The sequence below is a fragment of the Aquarana catesbeiana genome, linkage group LG02 (genome assembly GCF_042186555.1).
Source record: "Aquarana catesbeiana isolate 2022-GZ linkage group LG02, ASM4218655v1, whole genome shotgun sequence".
Taxonomy (NCBI): Eukaryota; Metazoa; Chordata; class Amphibia; order Anura; family Ranidae; genus Aquarana; species Aquarana catesbeiana.
In genome coordinates, this window is record NC_133325.1 from 398,816,901 (window position 1) to 398,838,411 (window position 21,511).

The following is a 21,511-nucleotide window of genomic DNA, read 5'->3' on the forward strand; positions in this document are numbered from 1 at the left end:
TCAATTAATTCTTATTAAGCTCTTAGCCAAGCAAAGTGACTGCCACCCGCAGTTTTATATCTGAATGAAACACCTAGAAAATTACAATTATACAATTAGAGTGGCAGAAAAATACACAACTCAATGTTACATAACTTGCTTATTTGAAATGTTGCCTAAATGTCTCCTAAAATATGACGAACAAAATATTCGTAGACACCCGAACTGAATTTTTGGAAACAAATGCAATACAAACTACAGTGTAGCTTGCACTGGTCAAACCATTAATTTTGTTAATACCTTGGTACAGGAAATCCTAGAACAGGAAAACTGTACTTCTAAATCATTCACCTACACCAGAATTCAGTATTCATCTTGTCTTGGCTCCAAAGCACTGGTTACTATGCGCCGCTTATATTCTAGAACAGAGAATCTGTTAGCAGATGCCCCGTCAAGTGACTGCATTTTGCAAAAGGACATTCAGCTAAGTTTAAGAGCTTTTTACAAGGCATGCCAGAAATACAGCCCAGAACATCTTTGTGTTGAAATGTCTTAGGGGCTCTATAAAGGTCCTATAAACATTTTAGGACTCCCAAATCAGTGAAGGAAATGCAAGGATGCTTTAACAGTCTAGTGGGACTGAAGCCATGTTTTTGTACAATATATACTGTATTTGCTTGGCTCAGGAAAAATAAAAAGCAGGTCTAGGTATGTTGTTTTAAACGAAGCAGAATATTTAACTCTTTGAAAACTCACTGGTTCTTATAAGGACATGCACTATAAGTCCAATAATGTTTGCAAAATCTATATTAAAGTCGCCCTGTCGCTCAGAAAACAAAACTGATATTGACACACCCTGTAAAAAAAAAACCAACACTTAAGCCAGCCATAGAGCCATAGAGTGATTTTCTTTCCTGCAACCAGTCAATTCCCCCATCAACATGGTCAGTGTTCATGGGGGAATCCTTCCCGTGGAGCTGTTGTGTTCTCCCGGCAGGGGAGCAGAGGGGAACACAGCGCGATTATTGCCAGCTATAGCAGGCTTTAATCTACCGAAAGGCAGTGTGTATAATCCTTAAACCCGGTACACACCGGCCGCATGTCGGGAGTCAACGGCCGGTTCAAAAAAACATCAGCCGACATTCGGCCCGAGTGCATGTCAGTCTGTCCGACAGAAGCCAGCTGTTTGGCTGGCTTCTGTCGGACGAGTATGTTGAAAAAGCCAGCATCCGACCGACTCCCGATCAACCACAGGGTTGAACAAAAAAAAAAAAAAAACTAATAGTGTGTACCCGGCTTTACAGAGCTATAGGCACTGCTATTATCTGACACAAGTGTAATGGTTTCTTACCTGAAAATCTGAACAGTAACAGCACTTCCAGTTGCATGGTGACAATGCACACGGACAGAATGTTGGGAAACATTAGCCGGATCAAAGAAAACAAAACGGCCGTCATTCTGCCTTATGTATGTCGGTCTGTCTGACAGAAGCTGGCCGCTCGGCCGCTTAAGACACTGCCTCACAATTATCAGTAGTGCTGTCAGCCTGCTATGCAAGTTACCTGATAGAAATGAGAGGCTGCCCAATGGCAAACTGAGGAGTGTGCACACAGCAGGTTAACGACACTGCTGCTAATTGAAAGGTAGTAACTTAGCGCTGGCAACCTACAATAGGGAGTGCTTTTACTGGCAGGATCTCCAGATACAAAACTTTGTAAAAGATATGCAAAAAAACTATTTGCTTAAGAAAATTAAATGCAGTGAGGCATGATGCCAAACTTACTGAAAAAATGATTTGGGGTTTACATATACTTTAAGCATGGGGATTTTTGGACCTTGAACTGTTAACTACTTCTGTTACAGAAGCACTGATTCAGTCACCTAAATATGCTTCATACCCCTGGCTGAGAAGTCCCTTTAACTATGTTGCTGACACTGCCCACCTGCTGCTGAAAACACAAGGGATCTTATTTTTCTGTATTATGTACCTAAAGTTTCCAGTAAAAATAAATGAAGCAAGTGGGTAATTCAACTCACCAACCCATAACTCAGATCACTTCTGGGCAGACTTTGAGCATACAATGCAAGATAACATACATTTCTAAACTGGACATGTACACACTGATTTGACACACACACAAACTGAATTAACTTCATTTCAAGTGTTACATTGATCAGACTGTTCAGGAACCATTTTACAGGGTTGCAAAAACCACACTTGAACACTGGCACCTTAGTGGAAAAGGCAGTACTATCTGGCAGCTTACTCTGCATAAGCAAGTATGGCAGTAAAAGAAAAGACCTTCTGGTTTTTACATTATGGAAAGAAGCAACAAATCCCAAGTGGACTGTAAAATAAATTCCTATCATGTTGTTCTTGGACTCCAGTCCCCTTTCCCCTAAGATACGGAACAACTGAACAATGTCTTTGCCGTGTCTCAACTTGCAGACCATTATCACATCTTTTACAGATTGCTTCTGTTTACTTTTATTGTATTCAATGTGTCCATGTATTAATCTAGCCAACTCAACTACATAAAAACCTTTGGCCCCAACACATTTTCCATGGCTGATATCTTAATTTTGCATAAAATCAATATGGTAGCTTACTTACTATCAACTGAACTTAAAGGGCCACTAGCTCACTTACTAACATTTGAACGTAGAGGACCTATGCAGTGAATGGCACTGAAATGACTAATCCCAAGGATAGGCATGTGACGAGGTCTGACAAACTCCAAACTGAATGAAGAGAATAGGGAAGTTGTACTGAACAAAGTGCCACCTTATTTTCTCTGAAATTCAGTTAGAAACAAAAACAGTCAAATTTAAAGCTTATGCTTGTGGTGGAGAAGTGACACCTTTCATATAGCTTCTCACTAGAACAGTCCAATTAAAGGAGAAGTACATGCAAAGCTCGTTCTGCACTCCTGAGACTAAAGCCCACTGTTGGCTGATGTCACAGAGCTGGTCTGAAAAGATTGCAACCATATGGTCAGGATTCAGAGCCTGAGCCAGCCACCCCCTCCACAGCCCAGCGTTCCGTGAGCACTGGAGGGGCAGAGCAGACAGCAGTGACTGACCATCATTGCTGTCTGCTGAGAGCAGCCGAGGAGAAGTGAGCGATCAGCGATGTTTGATCGCTCAGTTCTAAGCTTTAGAGCTGGCGGGGGACAGATGCAGCATCAGAACGATACTGCAGGGCTCGACAAATTCCAGGTGCCAGGATGCCATGGCAACTAGAAATTGCGTCCTGGCACCTGGGTTTTTGTCAGCCCATTCATTGTTGGCACCAGGCGTAAGCAATTCGTGATTTTGCATTTCTGGGTAGGGGACGCGCGCATGCATGCCCACCCGGCTGCGGTCTCACTGGCTACCTTACATGTTGATCACCGTGTCCCCGCCGATCATCGGAGCAAGTGACAGGAAAGAGATCTGCATTGTAAACAACACGATAGATCTCTTTACTAATAGTGGGGGTGTGCCAGTTTTTGTCTTCAGGAAGACAAAAACCGGCACATCCCTTAGTAAAACAGTACACAGTGCAGTTACATTACACTCCCTATGCACAGTCAACTCTTTAATTGACCCATATGTTAGCCCTTTCCTGCCCAGTGTCATTAGTACAGTGACAGTGCATTTTATTAGCAATAATCACTATATTAGTGTCACGGAGGATGTCAGTGTCAGTTAGCCAGTCTCAGAATGCCTGCCATACTATCACAGTCCCACTATAAGTCACTGATCACTACCATTACTAGTATTAAAAAATCCAGTATTTATATTGTCCTTTGAAGACGCTATAATACGCAAATCAATTAATATACAGTGCAAAAGTATTCACCCCCTTGGCTTTTTACCTATTTTGTTACATTACAGCCTTTATTTCAATGTTTTTTTAATCTGAATTATATGTGATGGATTGAAATTAATGGGCAGCACTTCCGAAGCACCTAAAAAGCAATTCAGAAACACAGCAACACAGGTGCTGTTATAACCCTTTCTTCAGCCGCTAGCAGGGATAAAAAGCGCCCCGCTAGCGGCCAAAAAGCACAGCTAAAACGACAGTAAAGCGCCGCTAAAACTAGCAGCGTTTTACGACCAACGGACCCACCACCCCAGTGTGAAAATACCCTTAAAGTAGAAGTAAAAGCACTCTTTTTGCTTAATTCTGGATAGAGTAAGGGAGGATTAAAACCCACGTAAGGTTTTTTTTTTCCTATCTGTGTTCTATTGGGGAGTTTTCCCTTCACTTCCTGTCCAATAGCCAAAACAGGGAGTTAGAGGAAATCTCTGTAAAGTGAGGGAATACCTGGTTGTCACTAGAGCGAATAACCCATTGGATCCACTCTAATGCCCCGTACACACGGTCGGATTTTCCGACGGAAAATGTGTGATAGGACCTTGTTGTCGGAAATTCCGACCGTGTGTAGGCTCCCTCACACATTTTCCATCGGATTTTCCGATACACAAAGTTTGAGAGCAGGCTATAAAATATTCCGACAACAAAATTCGTTGTCGGAATTTCCGATCGTGTGTACACAAATCCGACGCACAAAGTGCCACGCATGCTCAGAATAAATAAAGAGATGAAAGCTATTGGCTACTGCCCCGTTTAGAGTCCTGACATACGTGTTTTACGTCTCCGCGTTCAGAACGATCAGATTTTCCGACAACTTTGTGTGACCGTGTGTATGCAAGACAAGTTTGAGCCAACATCCGTCGGAAAAAATCCTAGGATTTTGTTGTCGGAATGTCCGATCATTGTCCGACCGTGTGTACGGGGCATATTACTGATCTGTGGACAACCCGAATTGTATGATTTTCTTTTACTTTCACTTTTGAGGATAATGGTAAACATGACAAATAGAGAGGGTGAAACTCATGGAGTCACAGACAGCAAAAAAAACCTGACCAATGTTCTAATTTCTCTCTACTCTGTCCAATACAAAAAAAGAAAAAGTTTTGCCTTTAGTTATACTTTAACAAAGCGCTTCATGATCAGATTTTTGGCACTCGGCAACACCATTGGTTTATCCTCCTCTATAAACTGACAATATGACATTAGACACACCTATACATCACCATGGACAAAAAATTACATGGGCCTATATAGGAGCTTGAAGAAAAGTGTCTAGGAACTAAATAGTTCCTAAGAGACATGCTACATCTAAAAATTATGCTAACTTTGAACACATGTAAAGCTTTTGACAGTGTCGAGTGGCCCTATTTATTTCCTATTCTACAGCTCTTTGGTTTTGCACTTCGGAGGATAGCAGGGATATGCCTCTTGTATGCTGCCCTGATTGTAAGAGTTCAGGTGAGCACCCAAATCTCAGAAGCCTTTACTATTCATCGTGACATCTCCACTTATTCTATCTCCACTTTTATTCACCTTGGCCATTGAGCCCCTGCCCATCTGTGTTCATAAACTCCCCTACCATACAGGTTCTCACTATTGGTATTATAGAGGAGCGTATCTCCTTATACACAGATGATGCACAAATATATGTGGCTGACTTCAACGAATCCTTGTATCATCTGCTACAGGAAATAGGAGAATTTTGGGTTAACTCTGGCTTCTGAAAAAACTGGGAAAGTCCAGTCTCTTCCCTTTTGTGTGTGTGTGAGTTCTCTGATCTCTCAGAACAAAAGACTAAGCAATGGAAGAACCTCCCTCTTGACCTTATGGATACAGGGGGTCCCCTAGTTACAAACATCCAACTTACAAACGACTCCTACTTACAAACAGAGGGAGACAACAGGAAGTGAGAGGAAATCTACCCCTAGGAAGGGAAATTCACTCCTGTAAGAGCTATTATGGGGAAAAGGTACCTACACTGATGCTTTATCACCAAGGCTTGTTTCCACAACAACCCAAAATTTGCTAAATACATTTGTCATTGGGACAGAAAGTGAGGTGAAATCTTCTGAACAGGGGCACACACAGCTAACAAATGTTACAGGGGTGTTAACCCTTCCCTATGCTATCCAAAAAGCTTAAAAATAGTTTTTTTGGCTGGAGCTACACTTAAAAAATGTACCTGTTCCGACTTACAAACAGATTCCACTTAAGAACAAACCTACAGTCCCTAACTTGTTTGTAACCCGGGGACCCATTGTAGAGTCAATATGCATAAAATGATTTATCAAAGTTGCTGTATGTTTTAACTAATTCTCCTTGAAAAATTCAGCGGTCACTGTTCAAACAGATTGATGCTCTTTGCATAGAGTTTCTTTGGCAACATAAAACCCCTATAATAGCATTGGAAGTCTTGGGAAAAGCATTACTATGCTGAAAACATCCCTTTCGTACTTTCTCACAATACTGACCCGTATCTCTATAGCCCCTTGGTCCACCTCACCTAATAATCCTTTGTGGTCCAACCTCACCCTACATGAACTACTCACTATTCCTGATCCATAGAGATGGTCATCTCACGGAGTTAAACACTTAAGCCACCTGTACACCGCACAGAGTTTTAAAACCTTTTCACAATTACAAGTAAAACCTAACTTCCCCTCCACCTTTTTATTTTACTACCTTCAACTCCATCACGCTATTAAGGCACAATTTGGGTCGTTAATTGAACCGCTCTTGATCACTCCCCTTGAACAATTACTATGGAGACCTGATCCAACTAAACTGGTCTCTGAATATTACTTTATGCTATTGGCATACTCCAACGCTAGATTCTCAGTTTCACAAAATAGATGGCCCTTCTTAGATTTACAGGTGGTCGGTCGGACAATCTTAATAACTGATCAAAAAGTAAGAAAACAGAGGAAACTTAGAAAAAAAAAAAAAAGAGCAGGAGCTAGAAAAAGAGAGAAAGAAAAGAGAAAAAGAGGAGGAGTCCCGGGCATTCGCAAACGCAGAGCGACAAAAGAGCATTGTCAAACCGAGACAACTGAGCACGGGCAATCCTGGGTTGTCACACCAACTGAAGATTTTCATCACAGCCACCTTACCCCTGCTCGGTTAACCACTTTCCGCCCGGCCTATAGTAAAATGACGGCCGGGAAGTGGTTCAGTTATCCTGACTGGGCATCATATGACGTCCAGCAGGATAAGGCGCTCAGCGCTGCGATCGTTGTTGTGGTGTGTCAGTCTGACTCACCGCATCACCGATCTGACGGAGGCTCTTTACCACATGATCAGCCATGTCCAATCACAGCTGATCACAGTGTAAACAGGAAGAGCCATTTATCGGCTTTTCCACACTCACGTTTGACAGAGGCGAGTAGAAGAGAGCCGATCGGCTGCTCTCCTGACAGGGGGGGCTGTGTTGATTTCAGAGCAGCCCCCCCCCCCACGGATGCCCACCCAGGACCATCAGGGATGCCCACAAAAGATGCCCACCAGGTATACCACCCTGAGCCACCAGTGATATGCCAATCAGTGCCCAGGCAGATGTCAATCAGTGCCCATCAGCAATGCCTGCCAGTGCCATCAGTGATGCCTATCAGTGCCCTCTGTTAGTGCCACCCATCAGTGCCGCCTATCAGTGCCCATCAATGCCTCCTATCAGTGCCACTCATAAGTACCCATCAGTGCAGCCTTTCAGTGTCGCCTATCAGTGCCACCTATGAGTTCCCATCAGTGCTGCCTATCAATGCCCATCAGTGCTGCATATCAGTGCCACCTTATCACTGCCCGTCAGTGCAGCCTCATCAGTGTCCATCAGTGAAGGAGAAAACTTACTTATTTACAAAATTTTATAACAGAAACAAAGAAAAACGTTTTTTTTTTCAAAATTACATATTCTGTTTATTTTATTTTTTTCTAAAAAAAACAATGCTACTATCCCAGAAAGAGACATTTGTACCTACTCTAAATACCTGGCTCAAACAGGTTAACAATACTCTTCCCTTGTTCAAGCTTACTTGTGAACTCAGCACTCAAACTTGTTCAATAAATTTGGGGTAAATGGGATTTCTTGTCCACTTATGTTGACCTCTCTAGACCCGGGATATTAGGATCTGTGTATTTTACTCTACACCTTGGACCTATTCTTACTCTTTAAATGTGATACTCATTGGATCAGTAACGCTTCTGTGACTGATGTAAGTTAATGAGATGTGAGAGACATTTTGTGTTTGTCTTCATTTTCTTTTGTACCTTTTTTGGGCAGCTTTTGCAAAATATCAATAAAATATAAGACTATCCTCAGATAAGAAGTGCTAGTGTTTACAAAATATAATTTCAATTTGCCTTGGGTATTATACAGCTTAATCACGTGAACAGCAATAAAACCCAGTTGTGTGTTCACCTTGGTATGAATGGAGATAACATGGACTATTTTCAACAAATTGAGATGCTTTTTAAAAAGGCACCAATGGCGGGGGCGTGGCCTGGCTATGGAGGAGTGAGGACGTGTGTTGCCTCAGCTCCCGATACACCGCAGCATTACCAGCCGCATAGAGGGGAGAAATCGCCTCCGGAACGCCGGAGAACATGTCACAAGCACAGCACTCGAGAGCGGAGGGCTCACGGCAGGAGCAGCTGGAGACATATTTCGGCCCGAACGCCGGGCCCGGACACGAGGCCTCCAAGATGGCGCCGACGCCGAAGGCTGGCAGGGCAGCAAAAGCCACACAGAAGGCCCTGGCTCAGCAGCAGCAGCAGCAGCAACAGCAGCAGCAGCACCAGCATTCCCAGATTTCTTCTCCGCGGTTGGTGAGTGATACAGCCCCTCCACTCTCCCCGGGATCCTCTGCCTCCCATGATCAGGGCCCTGACATGGCGGATTTTTTAGGGGAAGGAGACATAGGGAAGACCTAGAGAGATTCACTGCCAGGGTTGAGAAGGCCTCCAGGGAAGATATAGCCCAGCTCAAGACAGACACTACTCACTTGGGAAACAGGGTGGAAACTGTGGAGCAGAGGCTGGATGAGGTGCTGCCGACTATTGTTAAACTACAAGACAGATGCAACTCTCAGGATCAGAAAATAGAAGCCCTATTGTGTCAGTTAGATGACTTTGAAAACCGCAGCAGGAGAGCAAATATACGCATACGCGGTTTACCGGAGGCCACGGCACCAAAGGATATTATTCCCACGCTGGAGGACGTCTTCCGAGAAATACTGGGATTACCTGCCACGGCTCCTGTGGAGATAGACAGAGCTCATAGGGCCCTCAGACCACCCTCCCAAGATGCAGATAACCCAAGAGATATCATCTGCAAGCTTCATAAATATACACTAAAAGACAGAATTATGCAGAAAATGCGCGGGAAGCAATACTTTGATTTTGATGGAGCGCACCTGTACTTTTACCAGGACATTTCAAGACGCACGCTCATGCAACGTAGAGCCCTGCGGCCCCTTCATTTTTATCTTTTTGGATTTTTCTCCCCAAGTCAAGATAGAGCTGTGAACTTTTGTTTTTGTTATTATCCCTTTCATGACTAAGCCTATTTTTGAAATTTGGTGTTTACAAGTTAAAATCCATATTTTTTGCTAGAAAATTACTTAGAACCCCCAAACATTATATATATTTTTTTAGCAAAGAATCTAGAGAATAAAATGGCGATTGTTGCAATATTTTTTATCACACGGTATTTGTGCAGCGGTGTTTTAAACGCAAATTTTTGGAAAAGTGACACTTTCATGAATTTTAAAAAATCCAAACAGTAAAGTTACCCCAATTTTTTTGTATAATGTGAAAGATGATGTTACGCCGAGTAAATAGATACCAAACATGTCACCCTTTATAATTGCACGCACTCGTGGAATGGCGACGAACTACGGTACCTTTAAATTTCCATAGGCGACGCTTTAAAAAAATTTTACGGTTACCAGGTTTGAGCTACAGAGGAGGTCTAGGGCTAGAATTATTGCTCTCGCTCTGACGATCGCGGCGATACCTCACATGTGTGGTTTGAACACCGTTTACATATGCGGGCGCGACTTCCGTATGCGTTTTCTTCGCTGCGCGAGCTCGCGGGGACAGGGGCACTTTAAAAAAATTTTTTTTTTTTTTTTTTATTTAATTTATTTATTTTTGTACTTTATAAATTGTGTTTAAATTTTTTTTTTTTTTTTTTTTTACTTTTATTGCTGTCACAAGCAATGTAAACATCCCTTGTGACAGTAATATGTGGTGACAGGTACTCTTTATGGAGGGATCGGGGGTCTAAAAGACCCCCGATCCCTCCTTTACACTTCAAAGTATTCAGATCGCCGAAAACGGCGATTCTGAATACTGTGTACTTTTTTAAATTCGGCGCCATTGGCAGCCGAGTAAACGGGAAGTGACGTCATGACGTCGCTTCCGCATTTACAAGAAGAAGGCTGGAACGAAGCCGCTCGCAGCTTCGTTCCAGTCCGCCCCCAGCCGCCGAAGGCAGCGGACCGGACACCGGGCCTCCCGATCGCACGGGAGGCCCGGTAACAGCGGCGGGAGGCGGCGGGAGGGGGGGGATGTCCCCTCCCGCTCCTCCGGTATAACAACCGAGCGGCTTTTAGCCGCATCGGTTGTTATATTCGGGTAGCCGATCGCCCGCTGAAAACAACGGTACCGGGATGATGCCTGCAGCTGCGGGCATCATCCCGGTATAACCCCGGAAAGCCGAGGACGCATATATGCGTTCGGTCGGCGGGAAGGGGTTAAAGAAACTCCCCTCTCTTATACACTGTATAATGTATATTGCCTATTGATCAGGAGAGGGCGGTGGATTGGGGCTGGTCCTTGCTCCCCTCCCTCTCGTGATGGTCCACGTCCCCCACGTGGGCCATACCTTTTTAGGTATATATTTCCTATTTTTGGAAATAGAGACAGGTCTTGGACATCTTTCCCTAACGGGGGGAGGCCCGATATCTGGCTCACAGGTATACCACGTTGTGGTAATGTTCATATTAATGTACCTTGCAATTTGTCTTACTTACTTTAACTTTATCTTCTTCCTTCCCTTCTGTTTACTCTCTTCTACTGTATACTCTTTTGTAGGGACTGCCTTCGGCTCCGCCTCCCGTTCTGTGCCCACTAGATCACTGCGAAAATTACTCATCCCGAGCTCTTCCTATGGCATCACTTAAGGGAATTTCATATAACGTGCAAGGTCTCTGCTCCCCATCCAAACGTAGTAAATTGTGGTGGGAACTTAAGCGATCAGGGGCTCAGGTGGTTCTTTTACAGGAGACGCATTTCACTCCACACTCACTGCCCAAACTGCCCAATCATATATATACCCAATGGTTCCTCAGCAATTTGCCTACTGCGAAATCAAGAGGTAAGGCTATTGCCATACATAAGTCTTGCCCCCTCCAAGTAATTGACACTGAGGTAGACTCCTTGGGGAGATATGTCTTTCTTAGGGGGATCATAGCTGGGCAGAAGATCACAGTTGCTATGATCTATGCCCCTAATTCAAACCAACTCACCTTCATAGACAATACACTTGATAGACTGGCAGAATTTAGAGAGGGCCCTCTGATCTTGGGAGGCGATTTTAATATCAGCCCGGACCCACAACTAGACACCTCGCACAAGCGCCCTTCTCACTCACACACTTTTTTAAAACACTTTCGTAAAACCCTACAAACACACCGACTCTTAGATAGTTGGCGAATTCTTCACCCGGTTGACAGGGAATACAGCTACTATTCAAAAACACATGATGTCTATACCCGTATAGACCTGATCTGTGTAGATCACTTGGCCCTGGAGCTGCTGCAGTCCTCGTCCATCGGAAATATAACAATCTCTGACCATGCCCCAGTAATGGCCTCCCTGGTTTTGCCACAGAGTAGCCGTAGGACTTGGTCGTGGCGCTTAAACGAATCTCTGTTGGACGATGCTCTAGGGATTTCTGAGGTTAAAAAGGTCCTGTCACACTACTTTAAAGAGAACCCTACAGAGGGGCTGAGTAAGGGGATTGTGTGGGGGGGGCCACAAAGCAGTGGTGAGAGGTGAACTGATCTCCCAGGGATCTAGATTGAAGAAAGCTAGGCAAGCAGACTTTGACAGGGTACTTCAAGCGCTTCAGCAGGTGGAACTTAGACACAAACAGAACGGTGACCCGGAGGCTCTGAGGGCTTTGATAGACTTGAGAGAATTGTTCTCTCGACTACTGGACAGACAGGCAGGCAGGCGAACGCGATATCTATCGCATAAATACTATGAACATGGCAACAAATGCGGCCGTATGCTGGCTAGAGCCCTTAGAAAAAAACGAGCGCTTATGCATGTGCATAAATTACGCCTCCCCACAAGTGAGTACACAGTTAGACCCTCCCAGATAGCCTCTGGATTCGGGGACTATTACAACACATTATATAACCTAAATTCGACACAGACCCCAGAGACCCAGGCCATACGGAAAACAGCCATCCAAACATATCTGACTGCTTCTGGACTGCCAGCACTGACAGACAAACAATGTTCTACATTAGAAGCACCCATCACTGTCACTGAGATAGAAGCCACGGTGAATTCTCTACCCAACGGGAAGAGCCCAGGCCCTGATGGGTTCTCCAAGGCCTATTACAAGATGTTTTTACCTCTGCTATCTGAATCAATGTGTAGCTACTTTAATTCCATAGCAGACGGCGCAGTTATCCCTAATGAAGCCTTACTAGCTCACATTTCAGTAATACCTAAAGAAGGGAAAGACCCCACTATGCCCCAAAGCTACAGACCCATATCCCTTCTCAACGTAGATATTAAAATACTAGCCAAGATTCTAGCGACCAGACTAAAACAACTGATCCCACTAATAGTCCACCCCGATCAAACAGGGTTCATTACCGGAAGGGAAGCTAGGGACAACTCAATTAGAGCAATCCACCTAATTCATTGGGCCCGAACATCTACCACACCCCCCCTTACCTGATCTTATCCACCGATGCGGAGAAAGCCTTCGATCGGGTGGACTGGACTTTTTTACGGGCTACGCTGGAAGCTTTGGGCCTTCGCTCCCATATGCTTACTTGGATAATGGCCCTATACTCAGACCCACATGCTCAAGTAAAAGTGAATGGTTCCCTCTCCACGAAGTTCCCGATCAGAAATGGCACGAGGCAGGGGTGTCCTCTTTCCCCACTCTTGTTCGCCCTAGTGCTGGAACCATTCCTGCGCACTGTTAGGGCAAATCCAGACATTAAGGGGCTTACGGTAGGTCCTACAGAACATAAACTTTCAGCCTATGCTGATGATGTGCTATTCCACATCACAGAGCCTCTAGCCTCGTTGCCTAATCTGATGCGGGAACTTCAAAATTTCGGAGAGTTGTCTAATTTCAAAATTAACTACACGAAATCAGAGATATTACCCATTCAAATGACATCCTCCCTGACAGACCGATTAAAAACTGCCTTCCCGTTCACATGGACTAAATCATCCCTAAAATATTTAGGTATAAGACTGACAGATAGATTTGAAACCTTATTCACCACTAATTTCCCTTCCCTAATAACAAATGTGAGGAAAGACTTGACTCAGTGGGCTAAGACAGCCTTCACTTGGACTGGAAGGCTTAATATTATTATAATGAATGTCTTACCCCGGGTACTGTTTTACATGCAGATGATACCTGTGGCCTTACCTAAGAGATTTTTTACTCAGTTATCCAGTATCATATCCACCTTCGTGTGGAACAATAAGAGACCGAGAATCGCCATTAGATTACTGAGGCGCCACAGGGACACGGGGGGCCTGAGCCTTCCAGACGCGCAAAAATATTATCGAGCTATGGTATTACAAAGGATACTAAATTGGCGCTTCCACACACACTCCAAGATATGGGTCTCATTGGAAAAATATATAGCGGGAAGAAACCTGGCATATGCCCTGTGGTTGGCCCGGGAGCACAGGGGACTATCAATCTATGCGTCTCCATTGACGACCCAGCTTTTGAAAGTCTGGGACCGGCTCAATACTAATTTGGACTTGGCGCCCCCCGTGTCACCTCTGGCCCCGCTGGGAGGATATCAGTGGTTCCTGCCTGGGGAACAGATAGGATTTTTTGGCTCCTGGGTGGATGACAGTAATGCCTGCTGTGGTAAATTGATGGAAAGTAGTAAATTAGTCTCACTAGAAGCCCTCAGAGCCCGGTCAGGGAGTTTCCCTATGGACTTTTGGCGATATAGGCAACTTCATCACTTTTTTAAACAACACGGAAGCTCTATAAGAGATACTTCCTCCATTACACCGTTCGAACGCCTATTCATAGACGAAGAGCCGATTCCACATATGATCTCGGAACTGTATCAGTTGCTCAGCTTTGCTACTCCAATAGTGAAACCACCATACATTAGGATGTGGGAACGAGACCTGGGGGTAGTTTTTATTTCTGCCCAACTATCTGCCCTTTATCAACTCACTCGGTCTAGTTCCATTGATTCTAAGACGCAAGAAATGAATTACAAAATAATGATGCGCTGGTACCGAGTACCGGCAGAGTTAGCGAAAATATACCAAGCAACGTCGGAACTATGCTGGAGAGGTTGTGGTCACAAAGGCACTCTCCTCCACATTTGGTGGGATTGTCCTGCGATTAAATGCTACTGGGAGGATATCAAATCACAAATTAAAGATATCACGGGCATTGAAATTCCTCTCTCTCCGGAACATTTCCTGCTACACATTCCTCCCATGCCAATACACCAGTATAAAAAAAGTATACTACCCCACTTGCTTAATGCGGCAAAGCGGCTTCTCCCTATATACTGGAAACGGTCGCAAGTCCCATCCAGAGAGGAATGGTATCACAAAGTGGGAGATATCCGTGAGGCAGAGGACTGGATTGCCACATGTAAAGGAGTTAGAGACCGCTTCACAGCGATGTGGAAACCCTGGACAATATATACCTCAGACTTAAGTCACATTCCTTCTAGCCTAGACATAGCCCTTCTTGAGCTAGCTGATCCATCTTTGAAAGGACGCCTTATTGACCCACAGAGGGGAGCAGAGAACCAAGACCCGAGATAAACTAAGGTGAAAAGCACTTAGGGGACATGTGTTCCCTTCTACTGTTCTAATTTTTAGTGGGTATGGTGCCGTCGGGAGGGCCTCGGCGGGGGGCGGAGCTGGACGCAGGTTCCCAGGTATGTTCCAGACTATCTTTTCTTCTCTTTTCTTCTTTCCTCTTTCCTAAATACTATATTGAGCTTCAACTAGTTATGGTTGACCGTTTAAAAACAAAATAATATGTTTGTTGCCAGGTGACGAATAAGCAATGACTAAGCAAAGGAGCCGGACGGTCCTTGGAGATTTATGGCTATGAGACACCCCGGTCTGGGGGTGTTCTAGTGTTATTATGCTGATATGGCTTTGTCGGGTGATTTTGGGGGGGGGGGGGCTGGGGGGGATGGGAGCGCGGGGAGAGGTTAGTTGGAGGCGTGGGATGCCCCCCTCTCTCCGCGTGACCCCGCTCAGCCCACCTTATAAACTGTTTGCACAACTGAACTTAGCCTAAACCCTGGAAAAGACTTGTCAAGCTTTTATAGTCCCGGGACTAAGACAAGCATACTTTTATTTTTTGTTACCTGGCAAATTGTTGGTGTATTTTTTTTCCCTTTTTCTTTTAATGCTAGATACACCAGTTAAAAAGTGACTGTCCAGTATTTAATATACATGACTGATAGCATAGATGTTCTTGTTTTTCTCTCTATGTTATTCATTCTTTTTGTTAAATAACAAGAAAAAATGACCGGTTTATCACCTAAAACCGTATATATAGATGGATATGATTCTATATTCACAGTTTTATAATTTTGCAATGTGATATCTTGTCTTTTATAAATAAAGATTTATAAAAAAAAGGCACCAATGGCTATACCGCATCTTGGGAGATGGTCACATCGTTTTTTGGGTTTTTTATTTATTCTACTTCAAAATCATCTCCTCTTCTACAGTTTTGCTTAATATCTAAACAATAACCTCAAGAAAACCCCAGGTAAAACAAGCAGTGTGAGAACTTGCCACATGCAGAATAGTATTTCCTGCCCTATATAATTTTGTAGCCAGGATATTATTTTTATCCTTATACAGAGTCACATCTAAAAAGATAATACGTCATTGTACAATGTATTGTAATTTTTGCAATTCGGCACTGCGTAGCTTTAACTGACAATTGCGCGGTCGTGCAACGTTGCACCCAAACAAAATTGACGCCCTTTTTTTCCCCACAAATAGAGCTTTCTTTTCGTGGTATTTGATCACCTCTGCAGTTTTTATTTTTGTGCTATAAAACCAAAAAAGCGTCAATTTTGAAAAAAAACGCACAATTTTTTACTTTTTGCTATAATAAATATCCCCCAAAAATATATAAAAAAATTTTTTTTTCCCTCAGTTTAGGCCGATATGTATTCTTCTACATATTTTTGGTAAAAAAAAATTGCAATAAGCGTATATTGATTGGTTTGCGCAAAGGTTATAGCGTCTACAAAATAGGGGATAGTTTTATGGCATTTTTATTATTATTTTTTTTTTTTACTAGTAATGCGATTTTTATCGGGACTGCGTCATTATGGCTGACACGTCGGACAATTTTGACACATTTTTGGGACTATTGGCATTTTTACAGCGATCAGTGCTATAAAAATGCATTGATTACTGTAAAAATGTCACTGGGAGCGAAGGGGTTAACCACTTGGGGACGATCAAGGGGTTAATGTGTTCCCTATTTTGTGTTCTAACTGAAGGGGGGAGGGGACTGTCTAGGGGAGATGACAGATCGCTGTTCATACTCGGTATGAACAGACGATCTGTCTGTTCTCCCCTCAGAGAACCGGGATCTGTGTGTTTATACACACAGATCTATGCTCCGTGTGCCCCGAGCGATCGCAGGAGCCCGGCAGTGATCGCGTCCGCCGGGCACTCACATCGGCTCCGTAGGCGAGCAGGGGGTGCGCGCACCCCTAGTGGCCAAAGATAAAAGAGACGTAACATGATGGGGATTCGAGCAGCCGAGCCATGTTGCCGCAGTACAACTGCGGCGGTTGGTCGGCAAGCGGTTAATGTCCTTTATAAATCCCTTTTTAGCACATCCTTTAGATCCTTTGATTGGTTATGTTAATTCAGTAAATGCACAGCTGGAGTTCTTGTCTCCACCAAAGCTATAAAGGGATGTTAAGAGTCATTTAAGAGATATAGTGACTCTGATACCTCGGCTCTGCATGAAACCAAAAACAAGACAAATTTGTTAAGTATTTTTCACCTTTAACCACTTGAGGTCCGGGCCATAGCCGAATGACGGCCACAGCGCGGACCTCAATTTCTGGGAGGCTGTCATGGGACGTCCTCCCCTGTGCACGCGCACCCTGCAGGGCGCATGGTGTGCGCGCTGTGATCACTGAGTCACGGAGACTCGGATGATCACAGATCCGAGTAAGGGGCCGGTCCCGGCCCCTTACCATGTGATCAGCTGTCAGCCAATGACAGCTGATCACATGATGTAAACAAAAGCTCGGGGATCGGTTTCGTTTTCTCCTCACGCTGACAGCGCGAGGAGGAAAAAAAAGCCGATCACCGGCTTATGTCAAAGGGACATCGGTCCCGAAGAGGAAGGAGGCACATATGCCTCATCTGTGCCTGCAAGTGCCATCTGTCATTGCCACCTGCCCGTGCCCAAAGTGCCCAGCAGTACCACCTATCAATGCCCACAAGTGCCACCTATAAATGCCCGCAAGTGCCACCTATCAATGCCCGCAAGTGCCACCTATCAATGCCCACCAGTGGTGCCAATCAGTGCCACCTAGCAGTGCTGCCATCAGTTTAAGCAATCAGTGCCCATCACTGCCACCCATCAGTGCCCATCACTGCCACCCATCGGTGCCCATCACTGCCACCCATCAATGCCCATCAGTGCCGCCTCATCAGCGTACATCAACGAAGGAGAAAAATTACCTGTTTGCAAAATTTTATAACAAAATATAAAAAAAATATAATTTTTTTTTTTTTTTTTAAATTCTGTCGTTTTCAATTTTTTTGACAAAAACTAAAAACCGCAGAGGTGATCAAATACCATCAAAAGAAGACTCTATTTGTTGTAAAAAAAATGATAAAAACTTCATTTGGGTACAGTGTTGTATGACCGCACAATTGTCATTCAAAGTGCGACAGCGCTAAAAGCTGAAAATTGGTCTGGACAGGAGGGGGGGTTTAAGTGCCCTGTAAGCAAGTGGTTAATCTTGATTATTTTACTGTTGCCAATTGCCTGTTCTGTAATATCTTTTCTGTAAATATTTTCTAGCATTTTTTTTTTTTTAAATCAACACAATATCTTAAGACCCCTTTCACACTGAGCCGCCCTGGGCGTCAGCGGTAAAGCGGCTCTATTTTTAGCGCCACTTTACCGTAGTTTTAGCGATGCTATTCGGCCGCTAGCAGGGCGGTTTTAATCCCCGCTAGCGACCGAAAGGGGGTTAAATCCACCCGCAAAATGCTGCTGCAGTGGCGCTTTGCCAGCAGTATAGCAGCGCTGCCCCATTGTTTTCAATGGGCAGGGGCACTTTAGGAGCGGTGAGTTCACCGCTCCTAATGCGCTTCAAAGAAGCTGCTGGCAGGACTTTTTCTGAAGCCCTGCCAGCGCACCACTCCAGTGTGAAAGCCCTCAGGGCTTTCACACTGGATCAATATGCATCAATATGTTTGCGTCAATATGTTTGAACAATGATATAGGTACTTTGCAGGGGTAATTAGCTAGAATATAAAGAAATTTAGGTAGGATGATAATTTTGATTATGCTCGCCCTTCTCATTAGGCATATGAGCCCAGTTTAAACTTCAGATTTAACTATGGACTCTAAGCTTCCAGCAAAACAAATCATATGATCATTTTCAGTATAGATTGGAAGACTTAGAGAAAGGAATGCAGCTGCCTTTCTTAGGAGCTTGTGTATATGAATAAAATGCAGCATGCTTTCTAGTGCATTTAGCTTCTATTAAGATGCTTCTGACCTTATCCTAAGTTGCAGCAAGCTGCTTTTGCATTTCAATAGAATAGTATGGGGAGAAACACTGTTTTGATACAAGCAAATATCCATGTGCACAAGCCCATAGACAGAAAGTCCAAGAGATATTTGGAGTACAGCCATCAAACTTATCTGATCAGCTGAAGCTATATGTTGGGGGGGGGGGGCTACTTAGTATTAAAGTGGAGGGCCCCCCTAAAATAAAAAATAGCATGAAAAATCGTAAAAAAAATTTAAAAAAAACATTTGAAAAAAAAAAAATTAAACTTACCTGAACCCTTGTTGCTAGGCATTCTTCCTAATCTGCCTCTTCCTATTCCGCGGCGTCCTGCTCCTCGGTGAGCGGCCCCGTTGCCTTCAGGGAACTGTGTGTGTTCCCAGAAAACCACAGGGCCATTCTCAGAGCACCGTGCCGCTCGTGTGTGTGCAGTAGGAAACTGGCAGTGAAGCCGCAAGGCTCCACTGCCTGTTTCCCTTAGTTAGGATGGTGGTGCCGGGACCTGAGAGCCAAGGGATGGGTCGGCCTCGGGCGGCCGACATCGCGGCACCCAGGACAGGTAAGTGTACTTATTTAAAGTCAGCAGCTACAGTGTTTGTAGCTGCTGACTTTAAAAAAAAAAATCCTGGCCGGAATCTCACTTTAGGTACTTTTGAAGATCCAAAAATACTTGGTACAACTAATTGCTAATCAGCCAATCACATGGCAGCAACTCAATGCATGTAGGCATCTAGACGTGGTGAAGACAACCTGCTGAAGTTCAAACAGAGCATCAGAATAAGAAAGAGGGGATTTAAGTGACTTCGAAGGTGGCACATTTGTTGGTGCCAGACGGACTGGTCTGAGTATTATAAAAACTGCTGATCTACTGGTATTTTCCCACACAACCAACTCTAGGGTTTACAGAGAATGGTCCAAAAAAGAGAAAATATCCAGTGAGTGGCAGTTGTGTGGACGAAAATGCCCAGTTGATGTCAGAGGAGAGTGGGCACACTGGTTTGAGATAATAGAAAGGCAACAGAAACTCAAATAACCGCTCGTTACAACCAAGGTATGCAGAATACCGTCTCTGAATGCACAACACATTGAACCTTCAAGCAGATGGGCTACGGCAGCAGAAGACCACACAGGGTGCCACTAAGCTATGAACAGGAAACTGAAGCTACAATTCGCATAGGCTCACCAAAATTGAAACATGATTGGAAAAAACATTGCCCGGTCTGATGAGTCTCGATTTCAGCTGTGACATTCAGATGGTAGGGTCAGAATTTGGTGTAAACAACATGAAAGCATGGATTCATCCTGCCTTGTATCAACAGTTCAGGCTGGTAGTGGTGGTGTAATGGTGTGGGGAATATTTTTTCCTGGTACACTTTGGGCCCCTTAATACCAACTGAGCATCGTTTAAAGCGGGGTTCCACCCAAATTTTGAACAATATCTGTATGTATTCTCTTCCTTGCCTAGATGCTGACATGCCGTTTAAAAAAATTTAAATCGCCGTAATTACCTTTTATTTTTCTATTCTTCTTTGCACTTCCTGGTTCTCCTCCCGTGGGAGTAGGCATGTTTCTAGCCTCTCCCAGACTCCTGGGAGCTAGTCTCAGGCTTCCCAGGATGCCACTGAGCATGTGCGGGAACGAGCGGTGAATGCTGGGAGCACAGCATTCACCACATCCAGGAAATAAATGCTTTTGGGCTTCAAATGCCCACAATGAAGATGGAAACCACCTGCAGTGAATAATATAAGTTATTCTTTCCGACGAAATCTGACACAGGCGGACATATTACACACAATATGTGAGTATGTAATGCTGAGAAGAAAAGTTTGTGAATGAACTCAAAAAAAAAAAAAAAAACTATAGATAGGTGGACCCCCGCTTTAAATGCCACATCCTACCTGAGTATTATTGCTGATCATGTCTAACCCTTTATGACTACAGTATACCCATCTTCTGATGGCTATTTCCAGCAGAGTAATGCACCATGTCACAAAGCTCAAATCATCTCAAACTGTTTTTTTGAACATGACAATGAGTTCACTGTACTCCAATGGCCTCCATAGTCACCATATCTCAATCCAATAGAGTACTTTTGGGATGTGGTGAAACGGTAGATTCACATCATGGATGTGTAGCCGACAAATCTGCAGCAACACCTTGTTGAATCTATGCCACAAAGAATGAAGGCAGTTTAAAAGGCAAAAGGGGGTTCAACCCGGTACTAGCAAGGTGTACCTGATAAAGTGGGCGGTGAGTGTATATATTTTAAAGGTCAACTACAATGAAAGCTGAATTTATTACGGTTTCAGTTATTATTGTTTTTCTTTTTACATTTTCATTAAATAGAATGAACAAGTATTCCTTTTACACTTTACACAATAAACAAGTAAATGTGGGCAGAACAGAAATGTCTCAAGCAACCGCATACTGTAATTCAGTCAGCAAGACAACACTAAAAGATATAGTATAAACAGAAATTTCACAGTAAATCCCAGGGGAGTTTGTCCTTTAAGGATGCAAGATACCACAGTCAATTACATTGGTTATTTTGGTCCACTGTGAACATAATACCCCACCATCCTCTTAGCACATGTACTGCTGTATTCAGGCGCCAACA

General features: G+C 43.9%; 1 protein-coding gene across 1 annotated transcript in view; it reads right to left on the reverse strand.

Moving 5' to 3' along the window:
* The window catches only part of BRIP1 (BRCA1 interacting DNA helicase 1), a 670,966-nt gene that overhangs the window by 428,273 nt on the left and 221,182 nt on the right, over window positions 1-21,511 (reverse strand). The gene's annotated exons all lie outside the window — the stretch shown is intronic.